Here is a 20,628-nt window from a genome sequence, read left to right as displayed (position 1 = left end):
TCTATAAATAGCCTTGATTTGCTTAACCCTTTACAAATCATTCAATATGCATTAAAAAGTCACAGGTCCAAGTATTCAGCAAAAATATTTGACATTATATGCAAAGCAAATGCTCTCTTGTTATTTAGTGTAAAACGATCCAGCCTACTAATTAAAAGTCCTGCACGATGAAAAGTCTAGAGAGAGGCTTGTAAACTAGTGGCAGCTGTTTCTGCTGAGCAGGTCCATGAAGTGCTGATCTGCCTGTGCCGAAGTTTCCTTTCCAGCGATCAGATGAACCGGCTGGCATTCCTGACAGTTCAGGAGCAATTTCTAAGATCGTTCCTATTCCTGCCTATTTTCTGTAAGAGTCTGCACCCTGTGCCCTTGTCAGCAGAAGTCACTTGCTCCTTCCTTCACTATTAAAAGACATCTGTCAAGCCTTCCTCATGTCCAAAGTCAACATATGACTAAATCTGCAAATGTAATTACTCTAATAGAACAATGTTGTAAATTAAGCACACCCAGTTAAAAGACTTGTGAAGTTTCTCATCATTTCTTTATTTTCATCTTTTTCCTTCTGACAGCTTTCGTGGCTTGCTTTGCTGCTTTTTAGTCTGGCTTTATTCACGCCAGTCATGGCATGTTAGGTATAATTAATTAGTATTAATTACAGGAGTTTCAGCAACTACGTTTCAGGAATCCCATCTCCTTTGATTTGCAGTGTTCACATGTCAAACATTTATTTGAAGGATTTCTTTCATCTAATGCTAAGCATACATGGGCAGGTTCTTCGTTGGAGCCGGTGACAGAACTTATATCTGGCAGTGCTCCAAAACAGTAGCTGAGAAACACAGACACACGGAAAGATCAGAAGTCACACGCATAGACACAATCATCCACTCCTGCCAACACAAATGCTGGTTTGTTATGCACTGAGAGAACTTTTTTTTCTTTTGCTTTCAAAATTTCTGCGCAATAAAGGGAGACATTTCTGCACATCGGTCTCAGAGTAGACCAGTTACCAAGCAAAATACCCCAGAAGGAGTGTGCCTCTTTTATCTACCATGCTGACTGCTGCTTTTTGGGATGAAAATGTCAGCGAGACATAAGACTTTAATATGTGATACAGCTTAAAAATGCATTTTCATCCCTTTATTATAATTTATGTTAAAGCGAAGCCCTTGAAATCTCACCAGTGTTTTTCGCCGTCATTATACCTTTATTACAGAAATCTGCTATATAAGGATCAGCAAGCACAGCTGCACCCGCTCGTGTCTGCAAGCTGGGCCTCAACAGTGACAGTTACCTAACCTCAATGTTTGAATCTCGCTGTAGCACTACACGCTGTGCCTCCTTGTATATAGCCAGGTTATATAGCCAGATCCCCCTTGTATATAGCCAGGTTATATAGCCAGATCCCCCTTGTATATAGCCAGGGTATATAGCCAGACCCCCCTTGTATATAGCCAGGGTATATAGCCAGATCCCCCTTGTATATAGCCAGGGTATATAGCCAGACCCCCCGTGTATATAGCCAGGGTATATAGTCTGATCTCCTTGTATATAGCCAGGTTATATAGCCAGATCCCCCTTGTATATAGCCAGGGCATATAGCCAGATCGCCCTTGTATATAGCCAGGGCATATAGCCAGATCCCCTGGTATATAGCCAGGGTATATAGTCTGATCCCCTTGTATATAGCCAGGGTATATAGCCAGATCCCCCTTGTATATAGCCAGATCCCCCTTGTATATAGCCAGGGTATATAGCCAGATCGCCCTTGTATATAGCCAGGGCATATAGCCAGATCCCCCTGGTATATAGCCAGGGTATATAGCCAGATCCCCCTTGTATATAGCCAGATCCCCCTTGTATATAGCCAGGGTATATAGCCAGACCCCCCTTGTATATAGCCAGGGTATATAGCCAGACCCCCCTTGTATATAGCCAGGGCATATAGCCAGATCCCCTGGTATATAGCCAGGGTATATAGTCTGATCCCCTTGTATATAGCCAGGGTATATAGCCAGATCCCCCTTGTATATAGCCAGGGTATATAGCCAGATCGCCCTTGTATATAGCCAGGGCATATAGCCAGATCCCCCTGGTATATAGCCAGGGTATATAGCCAGATCCCCCTTGTATATAGCCAGATCCACCTTGTATATAGCCAGGGTATATAGCCAGACCCCACTTGTATATAGCCAGGGTATATAGCCAGACCCCCCTTGTATATAGCCAGGGCATATAGCCAGATCCCCTGGTATATAGCCAGGGTATATAGTCTGATCCCCTTGTATATAGCCAGGGTATATAACCAGATCCCCCTTGTATATAGCCAGATCCCCCTTGTATATAGCCAGGGTATATAGCCAGATCGCCCTTGTATATAGCCAGGGCATATAGCCAGATCCCCCTGGTATATAGCCAGGGTATATAGCCAGATCCCCCTTGTATATAGCCAGATTCCCCTTGTATATAGCCAGGGTATATAGCCAGACCCCTTTGTATATAGCCAGGGTATATAGCCAGACCCCCCTTGTATATAGCCAGGGTATATAGTCTGATCCCCTTGTATATAGCCAGGGTATATAGCCAGATCGCCCTTGTATATAGCCAGATCCCCCTTGTATATAGCCAGGGTATATAGCCAGACCCCCCTTGTATATAGCCAGGGTATATAGTCTGATCCCCTTGTATATAGCCAGGGTATATAGCCAGATCGCCTTGTATATAGCCAGGGCATATAGCCAGATCCCCCTGGTATATAGCCAGTGTATATAGCCAGAACCCCTTGTATATAGCCAGATCCCCCTTGTATATAGCCAGGGTATATAGCCAGACCCCCCTTGTATATAGCCAGGGTATATAGCCAGACCCCCCTTGTATATAGCCAGGGTATATAGTCAGATCCCCTTGTATATAGCCAGGGTATATAGCCAGATCCCCCTTGTATATAGCCAGGGTATATAGTCAGATCCCCCTTGTATATAGCCAGGGTATATAGCCAGACCACCCTTGTATATAGCCAGGGTATATAGCCAGATCGCCCTTGTATATAGCCAGGGAATATAGCCAGATCCCCCTGGTATATAACCAGGGTATCTAGCCAGAACCCCTTGTATATAGCCAGATCCCCCTTGTATATAGCCAGGGTATATAGCCAGACCCCCCTTGTATACAGCCAGGGTATATAGCCAGACCCCCCTTGTATATAGCCAGGGTATATAGTCAGATCCTCTTGTATATAGCCAGGGTATATAGCCAGATCCCCCTTGTATATAGCCAGGGTATATAGTCTGATCCCCTTGTATATAGACAGGGTATATAGCCAGATCCCCCTGGTATATAGCCAGATCCCCTTGTATATAGCCAGACCCCCCTGTATATAGCCAGGGTATATAGCCACATCCCCCTGGTATATAGCCAGATCCCCTGGTATATAGCCAGATTGCCTTGTATATAGCCAGACCCCCCCCCCCCCCCTGTATATAGCCAGTGTATATAGCCAGATCCCCCCTGTATATAGCTACTGTACATAGGAAGATACCAACTGTATATAGCAAGAATATATACCGTTTTTTTTCGGACTATAAGACGCTCCGGTCTATAAGATGCACCTAGTTTTAAAGAGCAAAAACTAGGGAAAAAAAAAATACTAATCCTAGGTGAGTCCATGGTCCAGGAGTGTCTTATGGACCTTTCCTACCCACTCACCAAAGATGTCTCTGTCTAAATTACACTGACAAGCTACACCCCTGCTGCCCCAATAGCTGCACTGCACTACAGAACACCCCCCATCCTCCCCAGCTACGCTAATCAATCACTACAATTACATTTCAGGTTCTCACCAGCATGGGTGGCAGTAGCTGGGTCTGGTCTGGGTGTCCAGGCTGCAAATGACTCTACTGAGGTGCGCAGAGGGGAGGCAGCAGTGCGATCCATAGTGTTTCCAAGTCTTACTGATGTAGCCGCTGTAATTACCCTGAATGCTTTTCCTTTGATCTTATTCTTCAATTATGCCCCGCAGCGGCGCGATCCATTGCCCCCGCAGCAGCGCGATCCTCAGCGCTTCCAAGCGGCATAGGAGCAGCCGCTGTAAATATTGGCAGGGCTGTAGCTTTGATTCCCGTGCCACTTCATGCCAGCGCATCAGCGCGATCCCAGCTGACAGGCACATCTTCAGCCGCTATAGCGGCAGAGTCCTCTGAGGCTTCCGTAGTTCCCTGTTTACTGGCGCCCTCTGATGACCTGCGACCCACGTGGTCTTCAGAGGGCGCCAGTAAACAGGGAACTACGGAAGCCTCAGAGGACTCTGCCGCTATAGCGGCTGAAGATGTGCCTGTCAGCTGGGATCGCGCTGATGCGCTGGCATGAAGTGGCACGGGAATCAAAGCTACAGCAATGCCAATAATTACAGCGGCTGCTCCTATGCCGCTTGGAAGCGCTGAGGATCGCGCGGCTGCGGGGGCAATGGATCGCGCCGCTGTGGGGCATAATTGAAGAATAAGATCAAAGGAAAAGCATTCACGGTAATTACAGCGGCTACATCAGTAAGACTTGGAAACACTATGGATCGCACTGCTGCCTCCCCTCTGCGCACCTCAGTAGAATGAAGACAAGCGCCAGGATAGGTAGATTTGTGCTACATTCGGACTATAAGACGCAGTAACTTTTTCTCCCCACTTTTGGGGGAGAAAAAGTGCGTCTTATAGTCCGAAAAATACGGTAGTTATATTCCCCCTGTATATAGCCAAATCCTCCCTGTATATAGCCAGTGTATATATAGCCAGTGTATATAGCCTATACAGCCAGATCCCCGGTATATAACCAGTGTGTATATAGCCAGACCCCCCTGCATATAGTCATTGTATATAGCCAAATTCCCCTGCATATAGCCAGTGTATATAGTCAGATCCCCGCCTGTATACAGCCAGTGTATATAGCCATACTTCCCTGCATATAGCCAGTGTATATAGTCAGATCCCCTTGCATATAGCCAGTGTATATAGTCAGATCCCCTTGCATATATAGCCAGACCCCCCCCCCCCCCCCCTTGTATATAGCCAGATCCCCCTGCATATAGCTAGTGTAAACTTGGGTTTACAGGAATCAGGATTCAAACTAATGACTCTCTGGGGCTGATTTAAAAAAGGAGATGCAGAGAGATGAGGACTAAAGAGAAAAATGGTTCACATCTATTGTTATACGTTGTGCAGAAAAGTTTGATTGTATTAATTTCCCCAGCAGCTGATTGGACGCTTGAGGTGAATGCAGGTTAATATCACTGCTCATCTCCATTAGTAAAGCACCCTCTGTGAATTCATTACCGAATACCGAAATGATTTAGTGAAAATGAATTATGGATGAGCTGGTATATTTGTTAGGTACTAACAGACTGCTCTGTAATTAGATAGGCTGACATAAATAGTCACAAATGCAACATTCACTACCTTACCTGTACTCATACATGCTAATTTACCATCGTACCACTTTCAATTAAGTATGGGGTATTCGTGATTTGCAAACCATTTCCTTCTGTTTATTCATGTTTTACACAGGACACAACTACTTTGAGAATGAGATTGTAATATAATGCATCTTGGACTTCCCTTTTAAGTACACTGCTAAATTTTAATTATACCTAATTTATAAGTATTTGAACTGCTACTTGCACCTGTTTATGTGCATTGTATATAAACCCTATAAATCCTGTAGATCTATAAAGTAAACATATGCAGTGAAAGCTTTACTGAGAGAAAAACAAGTGCATAAACCACATTCAGAGACAAGTAGTTATTATAACTTTACTTGTGTTTGGATGTCTCTCTGGCACCTTAGCGATGACATTTTTTTCTTTATGTTTGACATCCAGAGTTCTTTCAACTCTTTATGCTCGGGTTGGTTACAGTGTTATTTTCCAGTACTCTGTCAAAACAGCTTTTTAGCAGGTGATCTTTTGAAAAACTGTCTGTATGCAATCTGTTATCATAAATCCTGAATATAATAAACAGTTTTAGAGTTTAAGCCGAAATCCAGCCAAGACGTTTTTATCCCTAGATAGAGTGGGTAGAAGTTACAAGCTTTTTCATATTATGTTTGCTGTCTGCATTAAGGGCCTGAGCCCACTAACGCAGTTGAACGCAGTTCTGCGTTAGTGGGCTCAGGCCCTAAAGGGAATGTCTAAGCTGCCCGAAAAAATGACACCTACTTAACCAGGGGCTTCCTCCAGCCCCTAGCAGCCGCTATGTCCCTCACAGCAGCTTCGGTGGCTCCCGGTCCCCGATGGTGCAGACGCTGACATCGCCAGGTTGTCCTCTACTGCGCCTGCTCGAGCACAGCTGACAATTACTCACACGTGGTGTGGAGTGTACTGGGCAAGCGCAGAACTACTGCGCCTGCACAGTACACTCCACACCACGTGCGAGTGATTGACAGCAGTACAGTAGGTTGCCAGGTCGGCCTTTGCACCATTGGGGACCGGGAGCCAGCGGCTGAGTGCGAAGCTGTGGCGAGGGACATAGCGGCTGCTAGGGGCTGGAAAAAGCCCCGGGTAAGTAGGTGTCACTTTTTTGGGCAGCTCAGATATTCCCTTAAAGCAACCCTAAACTGGATACAAAAATGTGGATTTTAACTTACCTGGGGTGCCTTCAAGTCCCCAGTAGTCCATCAGGTCCCTTGGTATCCTTTTGGTCGCCTTTGTTGCAATGCTGCCAACTCCAAAAGTTCTGCAACTGAAACTCCAGTCATGCCTACTGCACATGCATGGTCCCTCTGCCCACCCTTCTTAATTGCACTCAGTCTCTAGGATCATTCTGCCCAATTCTCAAAAGAATGAACGTTCCTGGCAATGGGAGCAGGATTGAGAGGGGTGCACGGACGGGACCACACCTGAACAGTAGGTGCAACTGGAGTTCCAGTCAAAGATCTTTCAGAGCCGGCAGCATTGCAATGGAGGGGATCCAGAGGACACCGAGGGATCTGATGGAATACAGGGTGCTGGAAGAAGTCCCAGGTAAGTTAAAATCCCCATTTTTGTATCCAGCTCAGACATGCTTTAGGCTGGATTCACAGTGGTCCATTGCATAACGCACACGTTATAATGATTGTGAACTGCAACGGAGACTGAACAAGCCTGCAAGAGTGAGTTAGAATAACATCAGAATCAGAATCAGAATCAGTTTATTCGCCGAGTGCGACAAACATCGCACCCGGAATTTTTTGTGGAACACACGGCCTGGAAAGTTTGTTATACACACAGATCAGAAGAAAGTACAAACAGATCAAAAGACATTTAGATGTCTGGTGGTCTTGGTGGGGATGGATCTGTAGCGGCGACCCAAAGGCAGGCGGACAAAGTAGCGACTGCCGGGGTGAGAGGGGTAATTTCATATTTTATTTGCTCTTGACCACAGTCTGGAGGTGTGTAAGAGGTCAAGAGGTGGAAGGGGTGACCCAATGATTCTCTCCGCGTTATCGATAACTCTCTGAAGCTTGAGTCTGTCGCTCGCAGTAGCGCCTGTGTACCAGACGACAATGGAGGAGCAAAGAATTGACTCAATGGTGGCAGTATAGAATGTTGTCATCAGTTCCCGCGGCATCCCAAATTTCCTCAGCTGCCTCAGGAAGAACAGCCTCTGCTGGGCCTTCTTCTGGATCTTGGAGGTGTTTTCAGCCCACTTTAAGTCCTTGGTGATGGTGGCGCCTAGAAACCGGACACTCGACTCCCTGGAGACGTTGGTGCCTTCAATGGAGGACGCCTTCTGAAATCCACTATCAGTTCAACTGTCTTTGCTGTGTTGAGTACCAGCTGGTTGTCCTTGCACCACCTGCAGATGCGTTCAATCTCGTTCCGTTATGCGAGTTCCCCGTCCCTGCCGATGAGGCCAAGGATGGTGGTGTCATCTGCAAATTTTATAACCTTGACAGAGTTGTCAGTTGATGTGCACCTGTTTGTGTAAAGGGAAAAAAGGATTGGGGACAGTACACACCCTTGCAGGGCACCTGTGTTTGTGGTTCTTTCCTGTGAGGAGCAGCTGCCAAGCTTCACTAGTTGCGTCCTGTTTGTGAGGAAGTCCTTAATCCAGGAACACAGAGTGAGGTCGAGGCCAAGTTGTACCAGATTGTTGTATAGGATGTTTGGGCAGATTGTATTGAAGGCCGAGCAGAAATCAAGGAGGAGGATCCTGGCATAGGTGTCGGGACCATCGAGGTGTTCTGTGATGTATGACAGAACAATGTTAATGGCGTCCTCGATGGACCTGTTTGCCCTGTATGCAAATTGAAGTGGGTCCAGGAGGGGGTCAGTGAATCGCTTAAGGTGAGAGAGGACCAGTCTTTCCAGGATCTTCATGATGGTGGGGGTGAGGGCTACGGGCCTGTAGTTGTTGAGATCAGAGATCCCCAGCTTCTTGGGGACCGGGATGATCGTGGATTTTTTTTAAACAGGCAGGTACTTTACCCTTCGTTAGTGATTTGCTGAAAAGAGAGGTGAGGACAGGAGCGAGCTCGGTTGCGCAGGTTCTCAGGCACATTGATGATACACCGTCCGGGCCCGAGGCCTTCCTGGGGTTGAGCCGCCGGAGGTGTTTCAGGACGTCAGCTTCCAGGACTAGTACCGGAGCTGATGCTGGTGGTCCCTCTGGTGGGGTTGCTTGTATTCCGAGTGCGGAGGGTTCCTTCTCGAATCTGCAATACATTGAGTTCCTCGACAAGGTCTGTGCTAGGTGATGCATGCTGAGGGGGAGGTTTTAGGTTTGTGGCTGCACTTAAGCCTCTCCAGACATCGGGTGGATTGTTAGACTGGAGGCTCAGACGCAGCTTGTCCGAGTAGTTCCTCCTCGCTGTCTTGAGTTCACGGTTAAGGGCGTTCCTGGCCTCTCTGAACTCTTCAGGGGTGCCGGATTTGTGAGCTACTGCCTTGAGTTTCCAGAGCCGGTGTAGCTTGCCGTTGAACCACGGCTTACTGTTGGGGAAGACTTTGAAGGTCTTCGTCGGGATGCATGTCTCCTCGCAGAAGCTGATGTAGGATGTAACATTACCAGCCCATTCCTCCAGACAAGGTGACCCCAGGGCTAACCAGTCGGTACATTCAAAACAGGCCTGAAGTTGCTGCTTCGACTCCTCTGACCATTTCTTTACAGTCCTCAGGGTTGGTTTCGTGGCCGCAAGCTGCCTTCTGTAGGTGGGAAGCAGGTGGATGAGGCAGTGGTCAGAGTTGCCGAGGGCAGCCCAAGGAGTAGCCTTCTATGCGTCCTTAAGCACAGTGTAACAGTGATCCAGGGTGTTCTCCTGCCTGGTGGGGCACATTATGTGCTGTCTGTAGGGGGGCAGCTCCTGGCGGAGGTTGGCTTTGTTGAAGTCCCCCGGGATGATGAAGAGGGAGTCCGGGAGGGATGTCTCCCACCGTGTGATGGAGTCACATAGCTTGCGGAAGGCAGCTGCTGTGTCAGCATTCGGTGGGATGTATACCGTGACAAGGACAAAGGAGGAGAACTCTCTGGGGGAGTACACAGGCCTGCAGTTTGAGATAAGGAGCTCGATGTCTGGAGTGCAACACTTGAACAGGGTGGTGGTGTTGGAGCACCAAGCGGTGTTGACGTAGAGGCAGATGTCACCCCCTTTGCTTTTTCCCGGATAGGGACAGAGCGCGGTCCGCTCGGATAAGGTTGTATCCCGGTAGGAGCACAGAGTTGTCCGGGATGTTGTCCTTCAGCCAGGTCTCTGTGAAGCAGAGGATAGGTGTACACCCTGCAAGCGCATGTTTGCTGCCGAGCAGAATAAGCAGTTCGTCCAGCTTGTTTGGGAGGGATCGGACATTTGCTAGTAGAATGGCAGGGAGGGGAGTGCGCAGACCTCTCCTTTTGAGTCTCACAAGTGTACCTGACCTGCAGCCTCTGTAGCGGCGTTTGTCTGGAGCCCGTTTGGTGGTACTGGTGAGGTGGTTGAGGTGGGCACAGACCTTGTCCCACAGGGGCGCAGCTGTCTCCGTGTCTCTGGCAGCAAAGGCCTCCCATTTCAGGAGTTCCTCTCGGGAGTGGGTGATGGTGAGCTGCCCTGGAGGGGAGTTTGGCCTCTGCAGGTCGTGGCACGTGAGAACCCACTTTGCCTGGCTAGTGGTGCATGTGAGTGGCTGCTGAGGGTTGCATGGAGGAGGGTGTAGATGAAAGTTCAATGCAGGGGAAGAGGTATGAGGGCCCCCTGATGAGAAAGGGCGCAATTAGGCATTTGGCCCGGGAAGACTCTCTCGGCGGTGTGCGAGAGGAGCAGGAGGGGTGCTTAGTGGGAGCAGAATGCAGGGGAAGCAGGGGGCTATGTCCTGAAGCCCTGAGCTGGATGGGCCTTGATGAGGGGTGGGTTGTGTGGCCAGTAGCAGGAAAGGTGAAAAAGGGCCCAATTCACGGAGTTATAGTCAGATAAACAGTCATTTACAGAAAGAAAGGCACTTACAGGTAGATGTTGCTGTTTGTAGATGCTGGTGATCCAAAACTGCTGGTACCTGTGATGCAGGCAGTGTGTGCCTTTAAGGAGCCGGAGGGAGGCGGCCACGTGGGCAGCACGTGGTGGAGAGGTTCTAGGCCGGGTCTGCTGCCTTGGAGCTGCGTGTGGGGAAGTTCAGTGAGGAAGGCAGAGGGCACAGCGTGCGGTGCCGTTGTGTGGGGCGTCCAGCGGGCACACAAGTCTTTTGGCAGTCGGGCTGGGTCCTCTTCCGGCGAGCTGAGTGGCTTGGGCAGCTGGATCCGTTTGGAGGCAAGGGTGATGGAGGATCCGGGGCTGATTGGGAGGAGGCCAGGAGCACCGGAGCTTTGTCGGAGACCGGGAAGTTCAGCAGAGAGCTGCCACGTCGTTGGGTCAGGAACCGTGGTGAGTGCAGACACGTCATTGGGTCAGGAGCCGCCGGTGAGTGAGTGCAGGCAGGCGGGTGAGCAGCGGTGCAGCGGTATGAGACGGGGCTGCAGCTGGGATCTGTACTGCACTAGCGAGCGCTGCAAGCTACTCTATATGCAGCTATATACTTTTATGCTATATACAACTACTGCTGCTGCTAATAACTAATAACTAAAAAATGAACTACTACACTATACTAACTCTAACTAACAAACGAGAAAAAGATTCAGGAGCCGATGTGAGCCGTGGCTGCCCGTTATCAGTTACAACAAAGTACTGTGAACAGGCTCATAGAATTGTATGGTCAGTGAGTTGACATGCAGCAACACCATGCACCTATTTTACAAAGACATCTTCAGAGATCTCCAAGCATCTCCATTGTGAATATCATAAGTTATCCAGCAAATCTGGACTGGTTCCATGAACAGTAAGTGCTATATGTGGTTAGATTTTGCCATGTCCCATGGTCATAGTTAGGGCCGCTAAGAGTTTAGTATATTAGTAATTGTAGCTGCAGGGCACCTTTACGCATCAGTGCAATACTGTGGATGCCTGCAAGGAACTGTAGCCAAATATCTGCTTACTTGCTACCCTTTCAGTAATCACCTGTTACAATATGGCCTAAGCCAAGAAATATAAGATAATTTTTAAGACACTTCAGTCAACATTTGTCTTATTATATAGTTTCTAGCATTTAAACAGTCATAGGATTTACATTTTTTGTCTGCGAGCACCCACACCCAGCCTACATCTACAGACTATTCCATATGCACCACAAAACAATTTCTGCTGAAATAAGGTCAGTTGCAGGTTCTTAATAGTAGTTTTCCCATTCATTAGCAGGCATGGATAAATGGTGCTTTCCTGATACATTATTGAAAATCATTCATATTAGGTTTTCAAATGAACAAAATCTTTTGTATTGATAACTAAAAGCTTACAGCAGTTGTCAGCCAAACTGACCTCAGTATTATGTCTATGTAAACCTTTAGCACATGGCATCACTAGGGGTGACTTTTACCCTTAGCAACCTGAGCGGCCACTCAAGGCATCAAATAGGGCCCCAATAGGACATCTCGCCCCCAGCATCGAACATCCTGTCCCCCAAGCGCCCAAGACACAAGGTTATTCACATCTAGCATCCCCTCTAGTGTTACAGCGTTGCCACTCCTTATGTGACCTGGTGGTTCACATGATGAGACACACCACTCTTGCCATGGAGGGAATGCTGGACACATAAATGAAGAGAAATCCAGTGCTGGAATGTTGAGAGGTAAGTAACCCCTCAAATGTGCTCTGTTCATAAATCAACATGGGAGGGGGGAGAAGTTTTGCCTACTGACTGCCTATATGTAACAATAAAAGTAATTTATGTGTAACGATTGGTGTCAGCACGCAGAGAGAATCTGATTATTGGTGATCTGCAGTATCACCAAGAATGCAGATATATACCTGATTATTGATGATCTGCAGAATCACCGATAATACAGATATATTGCTAACCTCTGGACACCTATATAGTGTGAGTGTTTGGTGTAACAGTAATACTTTGAGTAATACGCCTACTGAGCAGATGATCAAAGGCAGTAAAGGAATACTGCACTTGAAGACACAGAAACCTTCCAGCAGCCTGAGACTCTCCAAGGGGTGGAGTCAGGCTGGAGGTAGGAAGGACCAGAAGGAGAGTGACACCTGAAGGTGGATGTCACTATCTGATCTGGAGACTATCTCTTAATGGGAGAGATAGCTCTCGAGGTCGGGCAAGCCAGGTCGGCAACACACGGTCAGATAAAGTACATAGACAGAAGGCTGATTCGGTATCCAAGGCTAACAGGGTTTGGCAACAGAGTATAAGATATGCGAGGTACCGAATCAGAGGACAGAGGAGTGTTCAGGAGAAAAGCAATAAGTCATAACAGATATCATACAATGCCTAGTCTGGGTGTGAGGTCCTTGGTCTCTACACCCTGGAACTAGTCTGATGAATAACAGAATGATCGCACAAGTTCCCTAGTCTTGGGTGTGAGGTCCGTGGTCTCAGCACCCTGGAACTAGTCTGGAGTATAACACAAATGATAATACAGTTCTTCCCTAGTCTTGGGTGCGAGGTCCGTGGTCTCAGCACCCTGGAACTAGTCTGGAGTATAACGCAAATGATAATACAAGTTCCCTAGTCTGGTTGCGAGGTCCGTGGTCTCTACACCCTGGAACTAGTCTAGAGTATAACACAAATGATAATGCAAGTTCCCTAGTCTGGGTGTGAGGTCCGTGGTCTCTACACCCTGGAACTAGTCTAAGCATAAACAGAATAACAATACAAGTAATCTGGCTCAGTGTGAATTCCCAGGTCCACCTGGTTCAAACACACTGTTGGATCTGACTAAGGTCTGAGTGCTTCCACGTAGTGTTCGCAATGGCAGACAACTTGAGACTGGCCAGCAGTAACTATATATGGAGTAGTGCTCTCGGGCACCACCCCTAAATGATCAACCAATAGAGTACTGCTCTGGAGTCAGCTGATCAGCATGATCAGCTGACCTCTCCTTGCCCAGTATAAGAGTTCTGCCTCTCAGTGCGCGCGCACGTTCCTAAGCCTGTGTGCACTAACAGACTCAGCCACACCAGACACACGCTGCTGCGTGCAAACCGCCGCGCTGGACGCGGAACCAGCCGCCTTACTGTTGTTGCATGCGGCGGCTTTTCCACATTCTGCCCTGCTACCAGACACACGCTGCCGCGTGCAAACCGCCGCGCTGGACGAGGAACCAGCCGCCTTACTGTTGTTACATGGGACGGCTTTTCCTCGTTCTGCCCTGTTACCAGATGCACGCTTCCGCGTGCAAACCGCCGCATTGGACGCGGAATCAGCCGTCTCCTCAGCAGCACACGCGGCAGCTTTTTCGCGTTCTCTCACACTATACTAGGGAGCTACCTCTGGTTATCTAATACTAGGGGGAGGGGTACCTCTTGTTACCTATAAAGGACCACTGGCTACCTATTCTCAGTGGATACCTCTACCTACCTATATTGATGGGAAATTTCTGGTTACCTATACCAGGGGGACACGTGAGTCTACCTAAACTTAGGTGGCATCTCTAGCTACCTAATACTTGGGGGCACCTCTGGCTACTTTATACTGTTAGTGGTCGTGTGTCTAATATAGAGAGGCTACCCCATGACTAACTTATACTTTGGGGTACCACTTGTACTTAATAGTGGGGATAATTCTGGCTACCTAATACTTGGGGGCACTTCTGGCTGCCTAATGCTACTGGGAATACATCTGGCTGCCTAATACTATTGGGGACACATCTGACTACCTAACATTATTTTAGAGACTCATCTGGTTACTTAATACTAACATCTTGGGCCATGGCTGGCTACCTAACACTGGCCACTACCAAGAACACACTGTTCTAGTAGCGGCAGTGCAATCTTTGTTGGAGGTTCTTCTAAAAGAAAGTATGGAGCAGTAGAGGAAGAAATGACCAAAGTCTAATTTTACTCAAGGTGTTGTAAATCCTAAGGCCAGCCCTGACTATCACTAGGGACAGAAAGGAGTGATAAAAACAGGGCCTCTTGCCATTCTACTAGAAATGTTTGCTACCACCTTTTTCTACATTCTTATTTAGAGCACTGTGATCACTAATTTTAGTACCAGACAGAACAGGCAAAATGGTTGACTAAATTAGAAAATGAAGGTAACTTTACTCCCTGACCACCATGCCAGCCGACACTGAGGCTAGTTTCACACTGGTGGCATTGCGTACCCTGTAAACATAATATAGCAACACAGAGGGAAAATGCGTGGTATGTGTGTGTTGTGATGCATGCAGTACATAAATAATAAGCTGCACTACAACTGTAACTGTACACACTTCCCAGTACTGCACAGCATGCATCACAATATTCCACTGGATTCTGCCAAACAGCATTGCTGGGCGCTGAATGTACCATTACAAAATAATCTGCTGGGGTCTCACATGATGTGCAGCACACGTGCGCTGCTGGGGTTACAGTAACTACCACTAAGGAGGAAGTATGGCACCAGGATGTACGGCTGCAGCTGACTGTGGGCTGTGGGAATTGCATGCAGTGTGGGATTTTATGCTGCAGACAGCACGTTTTTTTCCTGCATGCGGGTGCCACATTTAGTGTTTCTCCAAAATTAAGTCATCCCCCGAAAGTAAGCCCTAGCAGGAATTTCAATCATGCTCAAAATATAAGCCCTACCCCGAAAGTAAGCCATAGCGGCAGTAAGGGGAAAAAGTATGTCAACTTGTGCTATTACTGGAGCCCATGGTGTCGCAGGCAGGACCACGGCTCTGTCATCTGGGCCAATCACTGAACTGGCTGGCAGGCTGCTACTCAGCGAGTGCAGTGATTGGCCCAATAACAGCGATATGGTCCTGCCCACGACACTATCGGCTCCAGTAGATACACAAGTTGCCATACTTCTTCCCTAAAGGCTGAAGCTTGGGGACACAGCAGCATGGAGCTTGGCACACACTGCACAGAAACTTGTGGGTTCATAGAAATATAAGACATGCCCTGAAAATAAGCTCTAGCCAGGGCCGGCCCGCTCATGAGGCGGGGTGAAACTTTTGCCTCAGGCGGCAAATTTCCAGGGGCGGCACCCGCCCGTCCGTGGGTGCGGGGAGCCGGCCGCCGAGCTGGAGGGGTAGCTGGCAGGACGGGGGTATTGGGCCAGCGGCGGGGAGGGGGGTCGGACCCCCCCCCCCCCCTCCCTCGCCTAGGTCCCCCGTCCTCCGCTCCCCTCCAGCCTTAAATAGAAGCAGCCGCTATGTGTAAGAGGAACGGGCGGGGAGGACTCACCTCTTCCTCGTTTCAGCGTGCGCTCCACTGACGTCACTTCCTGCAACGCCTCTTCCTCCTGGGAAGAGATGAGTGTCCTCCCCGCCCGTTCCTCTTACACATAGCGGCTGCTTATATTTAAGGCTGCAGGGGAGCGGAGGACGGGGGACCCAGGCGAGGGAGGGGGCGGTCCGACCCCCCTCCCTGCCGCTGGCCCAATACCCCCGTCCTGCCAGCTACCCCTCCAGCTCGGCGGCCCCCCCACCTTGGGGGGCGGCGGTGACGGCAATTTTTTTAAAAATTTGCCTCAGGCGGCAAAAAGTCTAGGGCCGGCCCTGGCTCTAGCACATCGTTTGGTGCAAAAATGAATATGTCTTATTTTGGGGGAAACATGATAGATGTGAATGAACCCATTGATTAACATGGGCTGTCACATATGGTGCAGTTTTGCATATGGAGAAATCATGTGTAACTCCCTCAAGTGTGAATCTCGCCTTTGTGAACTGAAAAAGAAAGAGTACAGTTTAGAAAGAAAGCAGTGTAAATCAGCCTCTGAAAATCATAAATTCTTAGTCGCTTGGCACCTTAAGTAATAACTAGATGCAATAACTAAGAAAAGGTCAACAGTCACAAAAAATAGCAATTGCTAAGAATGGACTTGCTTAACACTTCCACACAATGCAGACAAGCAGCAACCCATCTTGTCTAATACTTGCACTCACCACTTCCAGGGATAGGTGTAAAGAATCCTCTTTTTCTGTGCTGATGAAGTGTCATATTTATGCACATATTTTATTAACTATCTCAAAAGACACAAAAAACAGACCACTGTCTAAAACCTTGCATAATTTGTTAGCAAAACATGTGTTTACTGCCTGTCAGCTACTAGTGTGCACCGGCTTGTGCTTCGCATACAGTTCCCACTATACCCATTTTAACTGAAAACTTTTTCACAATGCACAGCTACGGAGGAAGAAAAAAACGCGTACCAACTCATACTAACGCATACCAACGCATTAAGTGTAAAAGGGCCCTTAGGCTTCAGGAAAGGGCACTGCACAAGTACTGACTAGTGATAAGTCATATCTTAGTGGAAGCATTGGGCGTTGCATACTGATATTTTAAAAAACAACTAAAACTGTTTATGCTATTCTATTGTGTTAATGACCAGTGCATCTTTTTACAGCATTTTAGCCCCAGCATTGCTTTCCTCAAACACAATGCCCCAGTGTGAGAGTATCCTAAATATAATAAGAGGATCACTAGGAGTATCTTGTCCAGGAAAAGAAAACATAGCAAATATTGAATAGAGGGGGTGTATCTGGCCAAAGCAGGAAAAAGGGGTGCAGGAGCCCTTGCGAAAAAACAGCGCTGCCATAGGCGTCTATTATAATTAGGCATTGGGGGAAATTTGGGAGCATGGTGGGGGTTATTAATGGGAGGCTTAGGGCACAGAATACTACCATTTTTACCGCAAACCGCGGGTTACGCAAAGGCGCAACATGCTGCTATGAAAGTAAATTTGGGTGCCCGGATGCGCCCCCTGACTATCGGCAAGAGGGGGCATTTTTTGCACAAGCAGGTGCAGAAAAAATGCCCCCTCTTGCCACTTATCTGGTGTCTCCAAGCGCCCAAATTTACCTTCACAGCCGTATATTGAGGCTTTGCAGAAGACGTGGGGGTCAGGTTAAAGAGGAGGGTCTAGGGTTAGGCTCCACGGGGGAGGGGGGGTTGTTAGGTTTAGGCACCAGCAGAGGGGAGCTCTTAGGTGTAGGTACTACCGGGGGGGGAGGGGGGTTCCTAAGAGTTAGGCACCATCGGGGGGGGGAGGGGGTTAGGGTTAGGCTCTCCGGGGGTGGGGGGGTGGTTTAGGTTTAGGCACCAGCAGAGGGGAGCTCTTAGGTTTGGGCACTAACGGGGGGGGGGGGGGGGGGTTCTAAGAGTTAGGCACCATTGGGGGGGGGGGGGGGGTTAGGCACCACTGATGTAGTTTTAGAGTTAGGCACCATGGGGGAAGGGGGGGTTTCTTAGGCTTGGGAATTGGTAGGGGGAGGGTTCTGTGTGAGAGTAGGGATAGATTTAGCAATAGCACAATATCGAAAAATAATACCGATGCTCTGGTGAGGAACTTTAGTTTCCAAAAAATTTTATTAAGGATTTCTTAATACATATAAAGTACAGGCATTAGATTTTGCATCAAAACATATAAAGGTGCTTTACATCTCATCACAACATAATAGAATATCATTAATTTTTAGCGAGATTCTGTTTAGCGAGATTCTAGCGGCGCCCTTTTTTCCCGCACACGGTTATTTCATGTATGCGTATCTGGCAGCACACAACCTCCATACAACTTTTCACTGGTAAAATCACATGCACTATACTGGGTAGACAGTCAAGAGTTCTTTCAAATTAAAACCGTCTGACCAACAATAGCCCAAGTAGTAAAACCCCACCTGTCACTCCTGCCATAGAGCCACACAGCAGCTTCCACTCAGCTGGGCCATTCATGCTGGAACTCAGGCACTGGTTTCATCACATTCTAGTACACCCTGCCTCTTCCAGCTTACTATCCAGGACATTTAATATGCTAGTGTGAACAGTGCAATCCATTCATATTTCACCCTTATCTGCTGCCGCTGATTTTCACACATCACTCGCGTTTTTCGAGCGTTACCTTCTGTTCTTTTATTTCACCAGTAACTTACAAACACATCGTTCTTCATTATGATATCAGGTATTTTTAGAATGTATCTGACATTTGATATAGTGTATGCAGTATGTTATGAAGCTATAGATGGATTGCTCACACTTATGTTTCCCTGTGTTCCATGAATCATGTCACTGCGGGGGTGACCTAGCCGTGGGTTCTCTGATTGCTCTATAGACCCCTTGGCTATATCTCAAAAGAGTTTACTAGTATCAGATGGGATGGCTAGGACTGTAGAAACCTCTTCCGGACCCTCTGCCATCAAATATCGCTCTGATTAGCTGAGTCTCAGGGATCATCAGTCTCATCATGTCCTCTGCCAAGCTCCTTAACCTTTTCAACATTAGCAAGAGCAGTTTTGGCAGCCTAAACTTTAAACCATATAAGCGACTTTCCACTTAGTATATACTTAGAAAGATAATTGGATCTGACAGTAATGCAGCACATGTTGTATCAGAATCAACAATTCCCTGAGAGTCTGTTCAAGCCACAAACTAAAATAAAACTTCTTGTGAGCAGCAAAATGTGTTCATAATGATGATAGCCAGCCAGAGCAAAGAGATGAGCAGCAATACAGCAGACAGTTAAATCAATCTGAACAGCAAATGTGTTGGCTGTTGTAACACATCAATAAATAGTGATTAGCAGGTGAAGAGGGTGGAGGACAGCCAAACATTTGGACTATGTGACATTGAGAGGAGGAACCCATTGGAAGGAAATGATCAACTGGATTTTCTCCCGGGACAGGATCAAAGCAACAGAAAACCATTAGTATCAGTTTTAATCCTTTGAAAATTCTAGAGCTGTGCTGTATGTATCTAAATATGAACTATGATTAATATCCGAGTTGTGCCGAGAGTTCTATAGGCAAGGTCTGAACTGCGTATACACGTGAGATAAAAACCTTCAGAAAACAAACGATTAACCTCTAGATAATCGTAAAGGTGCCCATTTGGCCTCTTTTACACTGCAAATCGCAATTTAAATTTTGGATTTTTACTGGATGCTAGCAACACAAAAAGAAAAACGCAGAAAAAACGCAGCATGCAGGACTTATTTGAATTGCATCAAGAATCGGAATCACAATTAAAATCGCATCAAAATCGTAATCACATGAAGTGGAAAACAGCCCTTTTTGGTACACTTTTTAGTGAACAATCATATTTTTGATACGATCAACCAGATTAAAAGATCATATTTAAACGATCCACACCACTAAAGAATTCAACTTGTGATCAACTCTCCACCAGTTATGATCATATCTAGGAATGAAATCAGTCAAGTGGCACAATCATTATATTAAAATGCCAACTAATGATACAATTTTTTTTTGCCATTTCTTTGTAATATGAGGGAGTACCTAACATATCCAACGTATATTGCAGTGTTGGGTCCCCCGAGTTTGAATCCCAGCCAGGGCACTATCTGCATGGAGTTTGTATGTTCTCCACGTGTCTGCGTGGGTTTCCTCTGGGCACTCTGGTTTCCTCCAACATCCCCAAAAGATACTTGCAGCGATGGGTCCCCGGTTCGAATCCCAGCCAGGTCAACATCTGCAAGGAGTTTGTATGTTCTCCCTGTCTATGTGGGTTTCCTCAGGGCATTCTGGTGTCCTCCCACATCCCAAAAACATACAGATAAGTTAATTGGCTTCCCCCTAAAATTGGCCCTAGACTATGACACATGCACTATAAGATACAAACATAGACATATGACTATGGTAGGGATTAGTCTGTGAGCCTCTCCGAGGGACAGTTACTGCACAGTGCTGCGTAATATGTCAGCGCTATATAAATACTTAAACAAATAAATAAAAATAAATAAGTTAATTGGCTTCCCCCTAAAATTGACCCAAGACTACAATGCATACACTACACGATACATACATAGACATATGATTATGGTAGGGATTAGATTGTGAGCCCCTCTGAGGGACAGAAGTGACAAGACAATATATTCTGTATATCACTGCGTAAGATGTTGACGCTAAATACTAAAAATAATAAATAAATAATCAGGACTACAAAAGCTTTTCTTGGGTCATTTGCATGAACTGATCGTTTGCACCTGTAGTACATCAATAGAACAATCCATCGTTCAAATGTACGTGGCAGATTGATTCCTCTTTCTTCCAACGATAACAAGTCAATATTATTAAATACTCCCTACTATACAAGATCTACACATCCAGACCACGAGCACTGATCTGTCATTAAACGCCTGCTGTGACTCAA

The 20,628-nt window shown here is 47.1% G+C and overlaps 1 protein-coding gene across 4 annotated transcripts in view; it reads right to left on the bottom strand.

The window, feature by feature from the left end:
- Positions 1–20,628, bottom strand: part of COL19A1 (collagen type XIX alpha 1 chain) — a 1,086,226-nt gene that overhangs the window by 1,064,726 nt on the left and 872 nt on the right. The gene's annotated exons all lie outside the window — the stretch shown is intronic.

Source organism: Hyperolius riggenbachi, chromosome 4 (genome assembly GCF_040937935.1).
Source record: "Hyperolius riggenbachi isolate aHypRig1 chromosome 4, aHypRig1.pri, whole genome shotgun sequence".
NCBI classification, from domain to species: Eukaryota; Metazoa; Chordata; class Amphibia; order Anura; family Hyperoliidae; genus Hyperolius; species Hyperolius riggenbachi.
Note: the sequence above shows the minus strand (reverse complement) of the source record. Positions and strands in the feature narration are given on the sequence as shown.